The sequence below is a fragment of the Protopterus annectens genome, chromosome 6.part0 (assembly GCF_019279795.1).
Source record: "Protopterus annectens isolate FY-2018-M chromosome 6.part0, PAN1.0, whole genome shotgun sequence".
Classification (NCBI taxonomy): Eukaryota; Metazoa; Chordata; order Ceratodontiformes; family Protopteridae; genus Protopterus; species Protopterus annectens.
Window position 1 is genome coordinate 1,534,379,999 of NC_056737.1, and position 18,926 is coordinate 1,534,398,924.

General features: G+C 41.3%; 1 protein-coding gene across 1 annotated transcript in view; it reads right to left on the minus strand.

The window, feature by feature from the left end:
• The window catches only part of LOC122804843 (protein mono-ADP-ribosyltransferase PARP9-like), a 1,196,663-nt gene that overhangs the window by 890,443 nt on the left and 287,294 nt on the right, over window positions 1-18,926 (minus strand). The gene's annotated exons all lie outside the window — the stretch shown is intronic.

The window sequence follows — 18,926 nt, forward strand, 5'->3', positions numbered from 1 at the left end:
TAAATTTATGAACAAAGAATTTGGGATATATTTTGCTGCTCAACATGATTTGCTTGTGATGGATTTTTATCAAAGATAATATAACGAAATTAACAGATCTGTCATTCTGTACCACAGTTTATTGTAAACTCTTCGGTAGGAATTCTCTGCTTTCCACCACTGTCATCTAAAGCACATTATTCAAAATATTCCCAAATTCAAGCTTCCATGTGCAAGAAGAATATGCATGGTCATTGAAGAAGCCAAATTAAAAGATTTGTAGAAAGGGGTTGCAACAAAAAATGGGTGGACCAGGCTAGGTCCTTGGCTGCAAACACTAACAGGGTTAATATGTTAACATACCAAAGAGAAGGTCAAGTGGATACCAATGGCCAGTTAGTTTGTTACCGCACATGGTTCTAATACTGTTTTAATCAAATTAACCATCCAAAAACACCAGAAACTGATGTCTAATGACAGAATAATTGATGCTGACATGTAGTTTTTGTTACAGCAGAGGTAAAACATTAGGGCATTTCTGTAAATATAAGATCTCCAAGTCTGGATGCCATTTGAATAATAAAGATATGGCTAAAGGATGTTTTAAATGTGGGATTTTTTTTGTATACTGCTTTTCATATTTTTTTTTACATATGTTAATACATCAAAAACTTCTGAAATCAAGAGGTTGGTTACTTGCAGCAGTGATTAGGTTATCCATATGGTTATCTGAATATCTGGGTCACTTTATATTGGTTAAACTGTTACCATGGAAAAAGAGAGCTGCGCTACAGCTAAGTAACTTAAGATGCCATTGTGACAGAAGTGCTCTTTATAAACATTGAAAATTGCACTCTAACGCACGTTTGTTCATTTACACATATTGACAGTATAAAGGGGTCAATACGAATAAAAGTAAACAGATCTTATAGACAAGAAAGAGAGATAATTATTATTTTAGCACCCCTCTTCAAACCAGGGTTACATTAAGAAAGTAACAGTTGCAGTATTCCTTACAGTGTGAATCCCCTGGCAAGGGCAACCTGAGGTCCAGCCATTATACCAAAGCCTTAGGCTGGAATAGAGACATCATACATTACACATACGCTCCCTGTGCACAGCATAGGGCATAAAGGTGAAGTGCGGATGTACCTTCCTCAGAACTGAAAAGCCCCAGGAGGAACAACAGTCTAAGAAGAAAAGAGGAACGTCTGCATCCAGGGGGAGGAAGAAGGGAGGAAACGAATACTGCAACACTGAAGAGAAGGGCATCTACTGTTATGGTAAGATTTTACTGTACTATGTCCTTCTGTATCACTGTTGCAGTATTTCTTACAGTGGGGAGAGTACAAAAGCTCAGGAGGAAAGGTGGGAGGAGGAAGGTCCCGCGCAGCCTTCAAGAAAGCCATGTAGGACAGCCCTGGCAAATCCATCTCTAGCCTGGAAACCACATCCAAGTTTTAGTGCTTGGTAAAAGTATGCACAGAAGTCAAAGTAGCTCTCTGAGGGGTGGAGTTGGTATCCAATCCTTTGATACAATGAGCCACAGCCTTGGTAGAATGAGCCTTAACAGAAGAAGAAGAAAGATTTTTCCCATGAATAGAGTAACAAAAGGAAATGGCCTTAGATACCCATGAAGAAAAAGTTTGCTTAGAAACATTCAAACCTAAACCTAAAGACCTAGGATGAAAGGAAGCAAAACGTTGCTCACATTTACAACTGGTTTAGTTTTATCCAAATAATATCTGAGTTGTCTATGCAAATCTAAGGTGTGAAGAACCTTCTCACTAGCAGACTGCGGAGAAGGGGAAAAACTGGGCAAATGAATAGACTGACTAAGAGACAACTCATTAACCACCTTGGGCATAACAGAATGATTACTGCAAACAAGACACCCTATGCTTATGAAAAACTAAAAAAGGAGGAACAGCCATAAGGGCCTGCAGTTCAGATAACGTTCTGGGTGAGGTAAGGGCCAATAGAGGAACAGTCTTCCAAGAACAATGGTGTAAGGAAGATGAAACTGAAGGCTCAAAAGGAGCTTGGATCAAATTTTCCCAGACAAAATTAAGGTCCCAGGAAGGAGGACTAGGCTTCCTGGGAGGTCTAATATGACGGACGCTTTTAAGGAATTGTTCAACCTCAAATCTAGAAGCCAAAGGAGGAATCAAAGGCAGACAAGCAGAAATGGCTGACAGCTGGGCTATAGCAGAAGAGTATGCCAACCCAGCATTGAAAAATTCACACAAACAAGACAGAACCAAAGGAACTTCCACAGAAAGTGAATCCAGGTCACAAGCATGATACCAAACAAAAACCTTTTCCATTTGGACAAATAAGACTTCCTGGTAGTGGCCCTCCTGGCCTTCTAAAGAACCTGGACCACATCCTCAGAAAAAAGGTGCCTAAAAGAGATCAAACCCTATTATCCACACTGTCAGTTGAAGAGTGGACAAGTGGGGATGGATGAAAGACCCCTTTGTCTTGTGTGAGTAGGTCCACCCTGTGAGGTAACTTGTGATGATTGCCCTTGGCTAAATGCAGAAGATGGAACCAATGCTGTCTGGGCTAAAGCTGTGTCACCAACAAGATTTTGGGAGAGTCTTGTTCTAGCTTGAACAAGACTCTCTGTATGAGAGGAACGGGAGGGAAAGCATAAAGAAACACCCCTTTCCAGGAAAAAGATAGGGCATCAACCTTCCAAGCCAGAGGACATGGGATGCTGGTGCAAAACACAGGAAGTTGTCTGTTCAGGGGGGAGGCAAAAAGGACTACCTGAGGAGTACCTCACTGGTGAACAATGTCCAGAAACAAATCTCTGTGAAGCATGCACTGAGTCTGTGTTAGGAACCTGCTCAGATAGTCTGCCACAATGTTCTGATCTGAAGGAATATAAACAGCCTGAAGATCCACCTGATACTGGACAGCTAAAGCCCAAACCTGGCGAGCTAGTTCGCACAAGAGGTAAGACCATGTCCGCCCTTGCTTGTTGATGTACCACATCACAGTGGTATTCTCTGTGAAGATTTTGAGGGGCCATGGACAGAAAAGAGAATGGAAGGCCTGAAGAGTCAGGAGAAGTGCTCTCATCTTTTTGATATTTATATGGTCCTTTTGAAGAAGAGACCAAAAGCCTTGAATTTTCAAGAAAGCTCCCTACCTCGTGTCTAAGGCATTTGAAAAAAGTTCCTGAGCAGAGACTGGATGCTAAAAATGAAGCCCTAGGTTGAGGAACAGTTGATGAATCCACCACTGAAGTTCTAGCTTGTGACATGAGAGAAGAACTGGAAAGTCCAAAGGATGAGAATGTTGAAGGCAGATTGACTTTAGGAGTCAGTGTAGCTTTCTCAGATGAAGTCTGGCCAGAGGAAACATAGGAATAGTGTATCCCTGGGCCCTTACAAACTTTCTGGCTATAATGGAGGCCAAAGGAAGGAAAGGACTGAAAGAATGCAATCAGATTTAAGGCCTTGGGAGAAGGCAGGGATGCAAGCATTAGAATGGTCTGCAGCCTGCACCTGAGAAAAACACGACTCTGACAAAGAGTCAGGAAGGATTTTTGGAAATTCACTGCAAACCCTAGGCTTTGCAGAAGACAAACAGTACAGTGAAGATGCTGAAGCAAAATTTTTGGAGAGCAAGACTGAATGGGAAGTTATCCAGATAAAGAAAGATCTGTATTTCCTGCATCCTGCAGAAAGCAATCACAGGAACAAGGCATTTGGTGAAGCCTCTTGGGGTAGTAGAGAGGCCAAAGGGAAGGCAGAGAACTGAAAATGCAAGTAAGTAACAGAGACATTTAAAATTTTCCTGAAAAGGGGATGAATAGGGATATGGAGACAGGCATCCTCGAGATCCAAAGAGACTAGGAAAGCCTGAGGAAGAAGAGGAAACAAGGCTTTAAGGGATATCATTTGAAAGGAAGGAACCTTCAAAAAGGCATTGAGCTGGGAAAGATCCAGAATGGGTTTCTAGGTACCTTTTTTCCTGGTAACCAGAAACATTCTGGAATAAAAAACCTTCCCCTTTTGAGAAGCTGAGACTGATTGGAGGGTTCCTTGAGACAAAGGACTCTTTAGAACATATGGAAAAAAAGTGTAGCCATTCCTGAGGAGGTTGAGGAATGCCCACAAAGAAGGGAAGGAATTTCCAAACCATGTAATACCCATGATGAATTATGGAAAGAACCAAAGAATCCTGAGTGATCCATAATCAATTTGGAAGGGAAAAAACAAAGAGATAGAGGAACTTAGTTTAGAATGGAGGAAAGAAGATAGAACCTGGCTTGTCTGGAAAAAGAGTCTTCTAAGCCGTAGGAGTCTGAGTAGACTTAGCCGGAGGAGCCATTCTAGCACCCTTTTTACCTTTGGGAGGAGGGAGAAGCTGTCTATGGACAAAAGCAGATTTGGTAGGGTAAATTCCTCTGAAATTTGGGAAGACAGGAAACAAAAATATGTTTCAATTCCTGCATAACATTACCCTTTTCCTGAAGAAGCGTAAAAAGCTCAGCAGCTGTAGAACCAAAGAGATTTTTACTGTCGAGAGGAGCAACCATCAGCTTGGCCTTAACATCATCAAAACAGGATCAAAGGCAGCAGCTCTACACGAGGCATCAGCTGTGTCATAATTATATTTAGTGGAATGGCGAGCCACTTGAGAAGAGGACCCTAACAAAGAGAGGGCTAAAGTCTTCCCCTCAGAATCCAGAAGATCTGAAATAACCTGAAAAGCTTGAGAGAGAAGGACCAAAATATACCTGGTCATATGGATCTGGTAATTCATAGCCCTAAAGGCCAGAGAAGCAGCAGTATACATTTCTTACTCAACCTCTCCATGGTTCTGCTGTCCTTGTTGGAGGGGGCAGCTTAGTAGAAGATAATAGCTTCGAAGGCTTATCAGAAGAAATAAAAATAAGAGATGGGTCAGCTGACAGATGCTTGTAAAGACATTTATAATCATCAGGCACCTTATAAAACCTATCAGTTGTTTAGGAGCAAGGAGTTGGAAATCAGGAGTCTGAAAAGTGTAGAAAATGTATCCAACAAGGCAGCAAGAACAGAAACAGCAGAGAGCTTGGGGGACTCCATTTGAAGGAGTTCATAATAAGTGTTCTGAACATCAGAAACCTGAGTACGGTCCCACTTAAAAACTCCATAATACAGGAAACAGTATCCCCAAAGGAAATCTCCTCAAAAGGAGACTCAGGACTAATAGACTCCTCTTCCTCACAACCATAATCCAAGGGAGAAGGAATTTGGGAGGAATAGGCCAAAGATTCCTCATCAGATGAAACCTGCTCCATAGGCCTCTTAAGAGGAGTAGAAGACCAAGGGGGAGCAGGAACAGAGATCCCCTGAGGGGGCTTCAAAGCCATAACGGCATTAAACAAACACTGTGTAAAAATCCTGCCATTCACGCTGAGGATCCTTAGGAACAGGAGAAATATGCTTAGTCTTCTGCTTCTTTTTCAAGGGATGTCAGCTCTAAATATCTTAGGTGGCTAGGACCCCTGCCTACTCTCAATTAGTGTCGTGAGAATCTCCTCCCTAACAAGGATCTGGGGAACACCCTTAGTCCCTTTTGATATAATAAGCCATGGTTCCCACCGAACATCCACAATACTTATTTGCGGAGCCTCTGGGGATGTGCGAGAAGCCAGTTCAATGCCGGCCTCCAAAGTGGTCACGGAAGTGGAATCTGACTGAATAACCAGGTGATCCTCCAGGCCTTCACCAGCCTTGAAAGAGACGTCTGGTGGAGGCAGTACAGCAAAATATTCTGACTGAAGTTTCTTGGTCTTCTTCACGGATGGCTGAACCTCTGGCCGGGACAATTCCACCATAGTACCCTGAGCCAACAATTTAAGGCAATGGTTCTCTAGGTAAATAGCTAAAGAAAAGAGATGACTATGCAAAGTTTTCAAGACAAATGCTTGACAAATAGGACAACACGTATGGTCGTGAGAAGCACCTAAGCAAAACAAACACTCCTTGTTACGGTTGTTATGGACTATCTCTCACACTGTCATTTCCCCTTTCTGGATAACATGTAAACCAAAAATCAGAAATAAAATAAGATAAGAAAAAACCCCAATGGGGCACTTATCTGAAAACAGCTTGGCAACCAGCAGATGAAACAGTGTTCAGACTGATAATCAGAGACGGCGTTCGGACTGGTGGCAAAGAAGTTCTGAGGAAGGTACATCTGTACACCCTCCCCATGTGCAGGAACATACTTGTAAAGTATAATGTCCCTATTGCAACCTAAGGCTTTGGTATACTGGCTGGATGTCAGGCTGCACTTGGCAGGGGATGCCCACTGTAAGGACCAGTGCAACAGTGATATGGAAGGACATATATAATTAGGTTATGGTTTTCTTAGTTACGCAGCTTTCACTTTTTACTTTAATTCAAGCACTAGAATCACCACTGCACTAGCTACATTAGTTTTGATCTTTGCAGTGCTCCTGCAGCTCCTACTATTGAATCCATATTTAAAACATGCACCTGAGTATTAGTTTCTAGTTACATATGTACCTCTAATGTTTCCTTAGTGTGGACTACTTCCATAAATATTGACATCCCTAAATTCATTCAACTTTATTTTACTATTTTCTTACTGGCTTTGCAGTATCATATGATTCTAATCAAAGTCATAGAAATGACAGACAGTCTGACTCACAATATTAACAAAGCTGGAAGGTGAAACCTTGAGTCTACTGTTGGCAGAAAAAAAGAACCACTGTATTGGAAATAAAGCTTTTCCCTAATATTTGGATGTTTGAGCATTTATTTTTTCTCAGAAGTTGCATTTTTCTCCTTATACCTATTTGGCAATATCCACACACTATCTGCAGATTCTACAGATAATATATTTTGTGTGTGTGTGTGTGTGTGTGTGTGTGTGTATATATATGGTTCTACCTGACTTCGTCGACAGCGCAGAAGACCGACATCGGAATCCGGAGCTCCAGAAGATCGAAATCGAAGAAGACCGACGCGAATCGCGAGTGGCAGAACATCGACAATGCAGAAGACCGACACGACGGATGACAACACCAACGCCGAGGATGCCGACATGGGGAAAGGCTGTGTGAGTATCTAGTGACGGACGTTAAGGGTGCGAGGCAGGTAAGTGTGAGATTGACGGTCTGTGGGGATAGGGGTGGGTTAAGTGAGTTAGGGTTAGGCGATAGGGGTGGGTTAAGTGAGTTAGGGTTAGGAGCGATAGGGGTGGGTTAAGTGAGTTAGGGTTAGGAGCGATAGGGGTGGGTTAAGTGAGTTAGGTTAGGGGCGATATAGGCGGGTTAAGTGAGTTAGGGTTAGGAGCCGGGTAGGTAAGTGTGCGATAGTGACGGACCTTAGGGTTAGGGTAAGGTTTAGTGTGGGCTTGTAAGGATTTTGGTGTGCTTGTGTTGTGTGTGTGGTTTGTGGAATGGGGATGTGTTTTGTTTTTAATTGTTATTGTGGTGTGTGCAGTGTATGGGGTTTCGTGTTTGTGTACCGTCGGTTATTTCGTTGTCGGTTATGTGTGGTTTCGTGTTTATGGACTGTCGAATATGTGGTGTCGGTGATGTGGTTGTCGGTGTTGTGTGGTTTCGACTATGTCAGGTAGAACCATATATATATATATATATATATATATATACACACACACACACACACACACACTATAATTAAAAAAAACAAAGACACTAGCTTTAATGCTAACAAGCTAGCTTCACCGAGTTGTATATCATATGATGCATAGCTTCTAGATACTAAAAGCAAACCTCACTGATAACAGATCACATCTTCAGTATCTGTTATGGTATTACAATGAGACAATCAAAAATGGCATTACCGGCAAAAGTAGCCTAAAAACAAAACTAAACTATCTGTCTTTACTGAAACATAGTACTAATGAAGTATATAACAAATACTAACAAAAATTTCACTACTCCACCACAAAATTACATTAAAATTGCCATAAATATAAAAAAGTGATAAATGTTGCAGCAAAAGGTTAAAGATGAGCATTGAATGAAAAAGGAAAACATGTAAACTGCAAAAATATTTTGTAAGATTTTCACTGTTAGGATAAGGCTGTGTATAATCACACTTTTTTTCCAGGTAACAAGACATGGAAGCAGGGAACTGATGAAGCAAAAGCACTGAGATGTGTGATGCAAATAATAGCACAACTAATATGTACCTTCATGTTACAGCCATTCTTTTGGTGGATTCCCTCCCCTGAATTAGTGTTAATTGCATCTGGGGAAAGAATATACAAGTCTTGCTTATAAGCATACAAAGTAAAAGAAAAATAGAAACCATTGATGAAAAGATGTGAATAGTATAGTTATATGTCGAGCTAAGTGTTGATTAATATACAGATAATTAATTGATAATAATATATGGAATATAGGAAACCTTTTCTGTGTATTATATGGTGAATGTCTAGCTTTTTGTCTACATCATGTAATAAACGGGCTGATCATTAACTATGGGAATGGTCATGGATGAGTTTTGCTGTCATGTCCATCTTTACCATTCTTAAAAAGCCCATATAAGTAGACAAAGAACACATCTCATATACCAGGGGTAGACTAAAACAAAGAATCCTGCAAACTGAGACCAATTATCAGTAGCATAGCAAACATAGGAGAAGGGGATATAAGCCCCAGGCGCAACATGTTACAATGGAGCAATCTGAGTGCTGTTCCTGCATTCTTTCTATACCGGCATTTCTGAATGCCTGTACAGATAGCAACTTTTTGTGCTGCTGCTGGTAGGGAGGGGGTATGTGCATCAGACTGCCATGAGATGTCTGAGTGTTTCCATTTTTTTTGTTTGTTTTTTTGCTCTTCACTATGAGCAAGACAGAAGATGCTAACTCAAGAACTGGCACAAGCTGATGGGTAAGCCAGCTACGTCTCTGCCAATTAAATTTGGAAAAAGAAAATAAAACCCTAAGAGATATTTTCACTGAGAGAATAAAAGCAGTGTACCAATAGATATAGGTACTGTATCTCTAAGGACTTCCTTCAAGAGCCTACAATGTAGTGACAGTATGATAAAAAGAAGCTCTATATTAAAAGTATATGATCTGACATTACAAGTCCTGATACTTCAAAGCACTATACAATGAAGGGCTAATAGCATTCCTTCATAAGCCTACTGCTATAGTCAGTACAAGCCAGACTGAGGTCTACAGACTAAAGTCAGCTGCATTTGTACAAGAAAACACAACTCATGAGAAGATGCTAAAGATGGTGTCAGTAGTGTAAATAGTTAAAAACAAAGCTCTACACTGACCCCATTTAAAACAAAAGTAAATTACTATGAAGCTTCGAAAACCATCCAGGTGCAACTAACCATAGGCAAAACTGCTCTACAAATTGTAGCATGCTACAGGCCACCCTCTCAAACTCAGGAACCCCACACAGCCTTCCTGAAGACACTGGAGGGTATAAATGTATCTCCAAACACCATCATATTGGGTGACTTCAACTACCCGAATATAGACTGGGAACATTACTCAAGCCCTAACTTTCTAGCCCAACGGTTCCTGGAGTTCATAAATTCAAATGCCATGGAACAGCTAGTCACTGTTCCCACGAGAAGAGAAAATATACTAGATCTCATTATCACAAACATGGGGACAAAATGCTCCACACCGTAAGTATATCCCTCATTGGTGAGATCTGATCATAAACTAATCTCACTGGAAATCCACATCCCGCCCCCACCCCAAACAAAAAGACCACAGTGAAGAACTTCTCTAAAGCAAACTTCACACTACTCAAGACTGGTGTGGTATCCTTCAAGGCCCCTGAGCCAGTGGAAACCACAGCCCAAGCTGCGGAAGCCCTTACAAATGCCTTCTATGAATACCTCCAGGACTGCATGGATCAGGCAATCCCAAATAAAACCAAGACTCTTTCCACAAAGGGCAACCGTCCAGTCTGGTGGACCCCAGCCATTAACAAACTTTACAATAAGAGGAGAAAGCTATTACATGATAGAACAAAATCCATAAAAGGGAAGTCACCCCTGATCATTATTAGTAAAAAATCTGAGCACTCATAAAATCAACTAAGGACAATTTTGAGAGAAAAATTGCCATGGATTCAAAGGACAATCATAAGGCCTTTATCAGCTATGTTAGGAACCTGGGTGGAAACTCCCAGATATGCTCAGAATTAGTCCAAAATGATACAAAAATCACTGAACCCACAGACATTGCCAACATACTGGCAGACAGGTTCAGTGCAAACTTCATCCCCTCTCCCCTAAAGGAGAGATAACTATCCCAGCGGAGTGTAGCCTCCCAGACATCTCAAATGCGCAGGTGAAAGCTGCTCTCTAAAGCTAAAAACACAGCATCAATGGGACCGGATGGTGTCCCCGGCTGTGTGCTACACAAGCTAAATGAGGAATTAAACCCGCACATAAGGCAGCTGTTTAATCTCAGCCTTACCACAGGATACGTGCCCAAGGAGTGGCGTACGGCAACTGTGGTCCCACTCCACAAAGGCGGTGCCTCTACGGACCCTGGTAATTACCGCCCCATAAGCTTAACAAGTCTAGTCTGCAAAGCTATGGAGAGGATCATAATGGAGCTCATAAACAAAGATATAGGGGACTTGCAGACATTGGACCCGACCCAGTTTGGCTTCGTCAAGGGCAGATCATGCCTTTTGAACTTGGTCGACTTCTTCGAAACAGTCACCAAAGGTCATTGATGAGGGAAAGGCAGTCCATACAGCCTACCTTGACCTTGCAAAGGCTTTCGACACAATACCCCACTCGGGTATTGTAGAAAAACTTACCAGCTTAAATGTAAACCCATATGTCACAAGATGGGTTGCAAACTGGCTTAAGGACAGAACCCACAGGGTTAGAGTTGCTGGCGCTGTCAGACTCCATGCCGGTCACAAGTGGTGTCCCACAGGGCTCGGTCCTTGGCCCCCTATTGTTTGGCATCTACTTCTCAGAAGTACAGGCCAACATGGGGGGACTTTGGCTGACAAAGTTTGCAGACGACTGCAAACTGGCCATAGTGGAAAGTGCATCGGACACGGATATCCTTCAGAAGGGACTCACGGAAACAGATAGCTGGTGCCAGAGCCATGGCCTGAAGTTAAATGCCGAAAAATGTATAGTCATACCCTTCGGGAAAAACAAGGTAACCCCAAGCTACCATATAGGTGGCAATCCACTAAGCACAGAAGAGGTTATCAGGGACCTGGGGACCCAGGTTGACAGTGGCCTTTCTTTTGACACTCACGTTGCTAAAGTGGTTAGAAAGACCTTCTACATTGCCCACCTGATCATGAAGGGATTCACATTCAGATCTAGTGAGGTCATTGTTCCCCTGTACTCTTCACTTATCAGACCAATGATCGAGTACAATGTCCCATTCGGGATGTATCTCACCCGACATCTGCAGCAATTGGAGAGACCCCAAAAGTTCCTCACCAAAAGGATAAAGGGACTCCAAAATCTGTCATATGCTGCCAGATTGAAGAAACTCCAGCTCTATTCAGTCGCATACCGTCTGCTCAGAGGTGACATGTGCCTGACATACAAGGCCATGTCCAACCCGGAATTAATGGACATGCTCCACCTCAAAATCCAAATCCACCAAAACCACTAGAGCAAGCGACTTAAACCTTAGCACGGATATAAATAGGACGTGCTGGAGGGATAGATTTATCACTCAGAGACTCCCTATGCTGTGGAATAAAATCCCGGTCCATGTGAGGCAGAGCACCTCGCTGGCTCTGTTCAAGAGAAATCTTGACCTGTGGATGGGAGATCGTAGGTTTACCCCGGGAATCATCTCTGTGTCACTGCTGGACAGAGGCACAACAAACTAATGGGTACAGTATTTTTTCATATAAGGGGTGGCGTAAGCCACAAAACTTTGGGCTAGGCTTATAAATGCCTTAGGGCAGATAGCCTAGTATAAACCTATGAACCTATGAACTATAAACTGTAAAAATGAAGTAAAAGAGAGAACAATATGTAAACTAAGAAAGGGCTTGAAAGCAGCATGCAGCAGATGTCGGAAAAAGCATATGGTAATGGCAGCTAAATTAGAAAATTTCAAAGTCAACTTACAGAGAAAGACTGACCAAATACACACTGAGATTTTTTTAAAGATAAATGGTTCCCTGTTGGAATATATAAAAACAGAATGATTGAAGAAACAGATGATGTTTTAACCAGTAATTTTACTGTGGAAATACCTGGAATGCAGACTAGTGATAAGGAGATGAAAGTAAAAAATGATGGAACAAAAATTAAAATAAAAACAAATGGTACAGAAACTGGACAAACTTGAAGATAGGTCAAAAAGAGACAACCTGAAGTTTCTAGCAGCCTGAACAAATCAAAGGAATGACTGCAAATGGTCTGTGAGAAAATGCATCAGCACATGGACTGCACTTTCTACTGGTGGTATCAAAACAAAAAAGCAAATATTCTTAAACTGAGACTGAGAAAGCAAACAAGATCTTCACTGATTACACTACAGGCATATTGGCTAAATTAAGAAATTATTTCTATTTTGTGGAGAAAGAGAACGATCTTAAAGGTTTGAATAACAAATGTTTTGTCCTGATTTTTAGAATTTGAAAGTATATGAATATGTGCAAATTCTACAGCATACACTATTATTATATGTTAAAATGCACAATTTTAGTAAATTTGACTTTTGATGCATTTGTGTTTGTTCATGGTGCTTTCTCCCCAGGCCTCCTCTGAAAATGGGCCACCACCCAGTCAGACTTTCCCAGTAAACAAATCTAAAATAAATAAAATAAAATTTGAGACACAATGATCTATGTGGATAATGACTTTTCATTACAAACTAACATAAATGCTTTTATTAATTTAAGACTTTGCAGAGGAATGAGACTTTGTTTCATGTTACTCTATCCTGCATTATTTTGAGTCTACTACATGCTTGGATTAAAAAGAAAAAACTTAACACATTCTCTCAACAGGCACAAGATGAAGTGAAATAAAAGTAAAGAAGTGGAGGCAGGAGATGGCAGTAAGGGAACAAGCAAACCAGTCAACAAATGCAGAAAAGCAAACTATAGACACTTCAGTGGAAAAATTCCCTGTAAACCATTTAATGTTTTCCAAAGGAAAATGATGGATTAAACAAAGATGAAATTGTTTTCATTCAAAGCGAGAGATTCCAAAAAGCAATGAACTGAGACCACAGAATGGGGACATTATTTAAAATGAGTGTATGTTAAACAGAAAAAGATGCAATATATCTGAAATGTGACTTGCAATATGAAGGATACTTAAAACATTCAAATCGGTATATACCAGAGAGAAAATAACTATTTGATTCATATAAATGTAAAAAGTATTACTTTCAAATGTTACTTAAAATGAAAGTTTATATTTAACTGAAGGGAATATTTACAATTAAAGCTGTCTGGTGAAAGTCAAAATAAATATTCTATGACAAGGGAAGGAATGGAGAAGAGATGAAATAAAGGAATAATGAATGAAAAATGAAACAAATGTATTGTACGATGGAAGCAAAAAAGCAATAATGTGCACTTAGCTCTGATAATGCATGAGCTAGTTAAGAGAGTGAACACAAAGTTGGAGAGACACGTATGCTGATTAAAAGTAGGATAAATAGAAAGATTGCAAAAAAGAGAAATCCGTGGTATCCCTCGAAGTCTCAGAAAAACCCAGTATGCAACCTATCATCTTCTTCTTTCGGCTTTTCCCGGTTAGGGGTCGCTACAGCAGATCATCTGTCCACTCATGATTGGCAGTGGAGTTTTACGGTGTCAAGTTGCCAGCCCGGCGCCCAACCTTCCACAGAAGGCATACACTCACACCTAGGGCCAGTTTAGAGTGTCCAATCTACCTACAGCATTGTCTTTGGGAAGTGGGAGGAAACCGGAGCACCCGGAGGAAACCCACGCGACCACAGGGAGGACATGCAGACTCCGCACAGAAGGCACCCCAGCCGAGAATCGAACTGGAGAACCTCTTGCTGTGAGGCGGCAACGCTAACCACTGCACCACCTTGGCCACCCTCAGTATGCACCCTACACTGGGTCTAAAACAAACCAAGAAGAAACTTTGCAGTGTGGAGGGTGTGATGTTCACTTCCTAAATTGTTATGCACTTAGTTCATTTAATAAAAATCAAACTGTAAAATATAAAATACGTACTCCAAAATAATCAAAGAGAAAATAGTAGGCAGTCCACAGATGAGTTAAAAATGGAATATCCTTTATTGAAACACAAAAACAAGTGATCCTAGTTGTATAATGAAAAGCATCAAAAACATTCCTTATATATAATCAGTTTGTTTGGAGCAAGGGAGTAGTTACAGGGGGTGGTTCTGTTAAGAGCAATGAAAGCATTAAAATCCTTCCTTTAGCCAAGACACCTTTCCCCCTTAACACCATAGTGTAATCAGAGACTGTGCTAAAACCAAATCTAAAAAGTTAGAGACAAATTACAATCTCATTTATTTAGGCTAACCAACTAATCATAACTTTATTAATTAAGAAACCAAACTAACTAAAAAATGACTAACAAAAAGATAGACATTTGCGATCTTTGTTAAAAGTGGTATATTTATTAATATTTATTCTGGCAGATGTCTATTGGCAGATCGTTTTGTTAGTCTATCAGTTTGTTAGACATCACACCCTCCACACTGCAAAGTTTCTTCTTGGTTTATAAATAGTAAGATTCAGAAAAATAATGCCCTGGAAACACTGAGGGAGGAAAGTATGTTAAAAGCAGGAAAATGCTAATATGGGAAAGTATGTTTAGTATAACTACAATGTAACATACACACTGAAAGATAAACTATTGAAATCAGTATGTCAGTGAGAAAATAGTTATGTTACACTGTACACTGTTTGGTTAAGGTCAAATCTGATATCAAGCTTCAGAATGGGAGATTTTCAGTCTGTAGAATGACAGTCTGTCTCAAGTGCTGATGGAGTGCAGATTGTTTTCCTTGTGAAGCCACACAGCTGCTTTGCTTGGACAGTTAACAGGTTTGATCTTATTTTGAAATAGGATATTTCATTTGCTAGCTGCAGGCAAGTGAAAAAAGAAAACAAGACACATGGCTTATAACACTTTCTCTCCAGCATGAAAAAGTAAATAAATGTTTCACTATGATACCAAAAGATGCGAGAAAGCTTTACTCTGTTTTTACTATATGTTGTTTACCTTTTAGGTAGAGAGGGCATGGTGTGTTGTTTTAACGAAAAAAGAAATAAAGTTTAGTTGGGACAACACTACACAAAACTTACAAAGTGACACAAAAAAGTACAGTTGTGTACACTTACCATAAATGTAGATGTTCCGAGTGTATTCACTGTTGCAGTCATTGCACATTTGGGTAATCTGCTGGCAGGTTGCCCTCAGTCGGCCTGAATTCCAAAGTCTTGGGCCTGCGTCGGTTGCTGTCTCCTCTTCCATGATGTCAGGGATATAAAACATGCAGCCGATACCATTTTCTTTAGTTTTTCTTGCCCCCGATGTCAGGTGCCCCCAAAAAGGTAGCAAAAAAAAAAAAAAAAAAAAAAAATATATATATATATATATATATATATACACACACATATACATACATATACATATACATGCATCAATATAAACTTTACCTTCATCTACAAGCAAATACACCACATAGGTTGTAGAAGATACAGAAAGAAAGATAAACTCCAGAATGACAGGGGGGTGTGGCAGGAGGGTAACCCGGACTGCAACAGTGAATACACTCAAACATCTACATTTATGGTAAGTGTACACAACTGTACTATGTTCTTCGTGTTTCACTGTTGCAGTCATTACATTTGGGTAGAATCCCAAAGCTATGTTTGGGAGGCTCGAGCTAAAAAGCATTAGGTGCGACTATAAGGCCCTGCAGAAAGTACAGTTTTGTACCTACCATAAATGTAGATGTTCGAGTGCTAATACAACTGCAGTCATAACAGATGGGTTTCTCCTGCCGTCAGGCAGGCCCTCAGTCAGCCAAATTCCAAAGTCTACGTCCGGCATCGGTTGTCGTCGCTTCTTCCCTGATGTCAGTGTGACAGGGGGTATAAAGGAACCAGCCGATGCCATTTTCTTCAGTTTTTCTTGCCCCAGATGTCAGGTGCCCCCAGAAGGGAGGCAATACATAAATTTGTGTAATAAAGCAATGCAATATAATCAAAATACAGTAGTTGCAAGGAAATATGCCATAAATGAATACCCCAATCAGGTTGTATGAGGAGGTGTTAGCCAATAAGCCTGTCCCAAGAGGGGAAGGAGGGAGGGAAACCTGGACTGCAGCTGTATTAGCACTCTAACATCTACATTTATCGTAGGTACAAAACTGTACTATGTTCATCGTGCATACAGCTGCAGTCATAACAGATGGGTAGAATCCCAAAGCTAAGAAAGGGGTGGTAGGCACTAGGTGAAACTAGGAGGAGCCAGGATGCCCTGCAAGACTGCAGTGGCAAAGCCTGCTCTAGTTTTTGAGTATAATGGTAGGTGGTAGTGCTTGGAGAAGGTATGCACAGAACTCCAAGTGGCTGCTTCCGAAATATCTTTGGTAGGAACTCCTCTGAGGAAAGCTGCAGAGGTAGCTGTGGCCCTTGTGGAGTGAGATCTGATGCCTGTAGGTACAGTTTTGCCATGAAAAGAATAGCAAAAGCGTATGCAGTGGGCTATCCATTTTGAGATTGTCTGTTTGGAAATTGGCTTTCCTTGAACTCCTATAGCATAGGACACAAAGAGCTGTTCTGATTTTCTGAAAGGCTTTGTTCTGTCCAAATAATAATGCAGTTGTCTGTGGATGTCCAAGGAATGTAGTAATCTCTCCCCTTTGTTTTGAGGATTAGGATAAAAGGTAGGTAAAGTGTATGGCCTGATTCAAAGCTACCCTGGATACCACTTTTGGCATAAAAGACGGATTGGTTCATAAGGAAACTCTGTCCTGATGGAAGATGATAAAAGGCTGCACAGCCATGAGAGCTTGTAGTTCTGAAACTCTACGAGCTGAGATAATAGCCAGAAGGAAAACTGTTTTCCAGGACAAATATTGCAAATTTGATGAGGCAGCTGGCTCAAAGGGAGGCAAGGTCAGTTTTTCCAGAATGAAATTGAGATCCCAAGCAGGTATTGGTTGTTTCCTTGGGGGTTTTAGATTCTTAGCCCCTCTGAGGAACTGTCTTAAGAGAGGGTGAGAGAATAAGGGTGGATCAGTGTTGTATTCTGCAGAAATGGCTGAGGCATGGATTTTGATGGAGGAGAATGAAAGTCCACTGCTTAGCAGCTCAGCTAGATATTGTAGTATTTGAGGTAAATTCAGTTTTCCAGGATCCTGGCCCTTTTTCTCATTCCAGACACAAAACCATTTCCATTTTGCGGAGTAAGCTTTTCTAGTTGACGGCCTTCTGGCCTCCAAAATGACATCCTGCACCTCCTTGGAGAGTAGGGTCTGCTGTGATGCTAAGGAATCTTCCATGCGGCTAGATTGAGTGTTTTTAGCTGGCTGTGAAGAGTTTTGAAGCTGTGCTGCGTCAGAAGAGGCATTAGAGGCAGGGTCCATGGTGGGGAATGAGTCAGGCTCCTCAGGAGTGGGTACCAGTGTTGTCTTGGCCAGTCTGGAGCAATGAGAATCATCTTTGGTCTGTCTGCTCTGGTTTTCAATAGAACTTTGGGCAGCAGGGGAAGAGGTGGGAAGGCATAAACTGTCAATGATGTCCAACTGAAAGAGAGAGCGTCCACTCTCCAGGCCTTTGGATGAAAAATCCTTGAGCAGAATTTTGTCAATTGGTGATTTTTGTGGGAGGCAAAGAGATCTATGTCTGGCCTTCCCCATGCTTGGATTATCTCTGTAAAAACTTTTGGATGCAACTTCCATTCGTGTGGATCTGTCATATTTCTGCTTAGGTTGTCTGCCAGCGTGTTTTCCTTGCCTGGCAAGTACTGTGCTTGTAGTTCGATTTGTAAGTCCATGGCCATGTTCCAAAGTGACATGGCCAGTCTGCATAGGGGGTATGAATGTGTTCCTCCCTGTTTGTTTATGTACCACATAACTGTGGTGTTGTCCGTTCTTATCAATAGTTTACCTGGTTGCAGAAGGTCTTTGAAAGCTATAACAGCATTTATTACTGCTAGCATTTCCTTTTGATTGATGTGAAGGTGCTTTTCTTTTTGGGACCATTTGCCCTGAATGCACCGATCTGTCATGTGCGCCCCCCAGGCGTAGTCCGAGGCGTCTGTTGTAATGACTTGATTTTCTTGAGGCTTGCTGAATGGAAGAACTGTGTTTGTTTGGTATGCTTGAGCCCACCACAGAAATTCCTTTTGAAGACATGGAATTAGTGGTATTATTGTTTCCAAACTGTGGCTGTGTTGAGACCATAGGTTTTTCAGGTACCATTGAAGTTTCCTCATATGCAGCTTTGCACATGGGATTAGTAAGATGCAAGATGCCATGAATCCCAGAGCCTGCAGGATTTTCCTTGCAGTCAGCCTGGTGCAATTTGCTAGTGCTCTGAAGTATTGAGTTAGTTGCCCCTGCTTCTCTGGCGTGAGGTAGGCCATCTGGGTGTTTGTGTCCAAGTTGGCACCCAGGAAAATTATTTTCCAAGAGGGTATTAGTCTTGATTTCTTTTTGTTGACTGTGTATCCCAGAGAGTTCAACAACATTATTACATAAGCCAGATGTTTCAGAAGAATGTGCTTGCTGTCCGCTTGGATCAGGCAGTCGTCCAAATAGGGGTATATTTGTAACCCTTGAAGTCTGCAGTAGGCAATTACTAATGTCAGGCATTTCGTGAATACTCTGGGTGCAGTAGATAAGCCAAAGGGCAATGCAGAGAATTGATAATGGGTTGAACCTGGAAGAAATCTGAGGTATCTTCTGCAATTTTGTCTGATTGGGACATGCAGGTA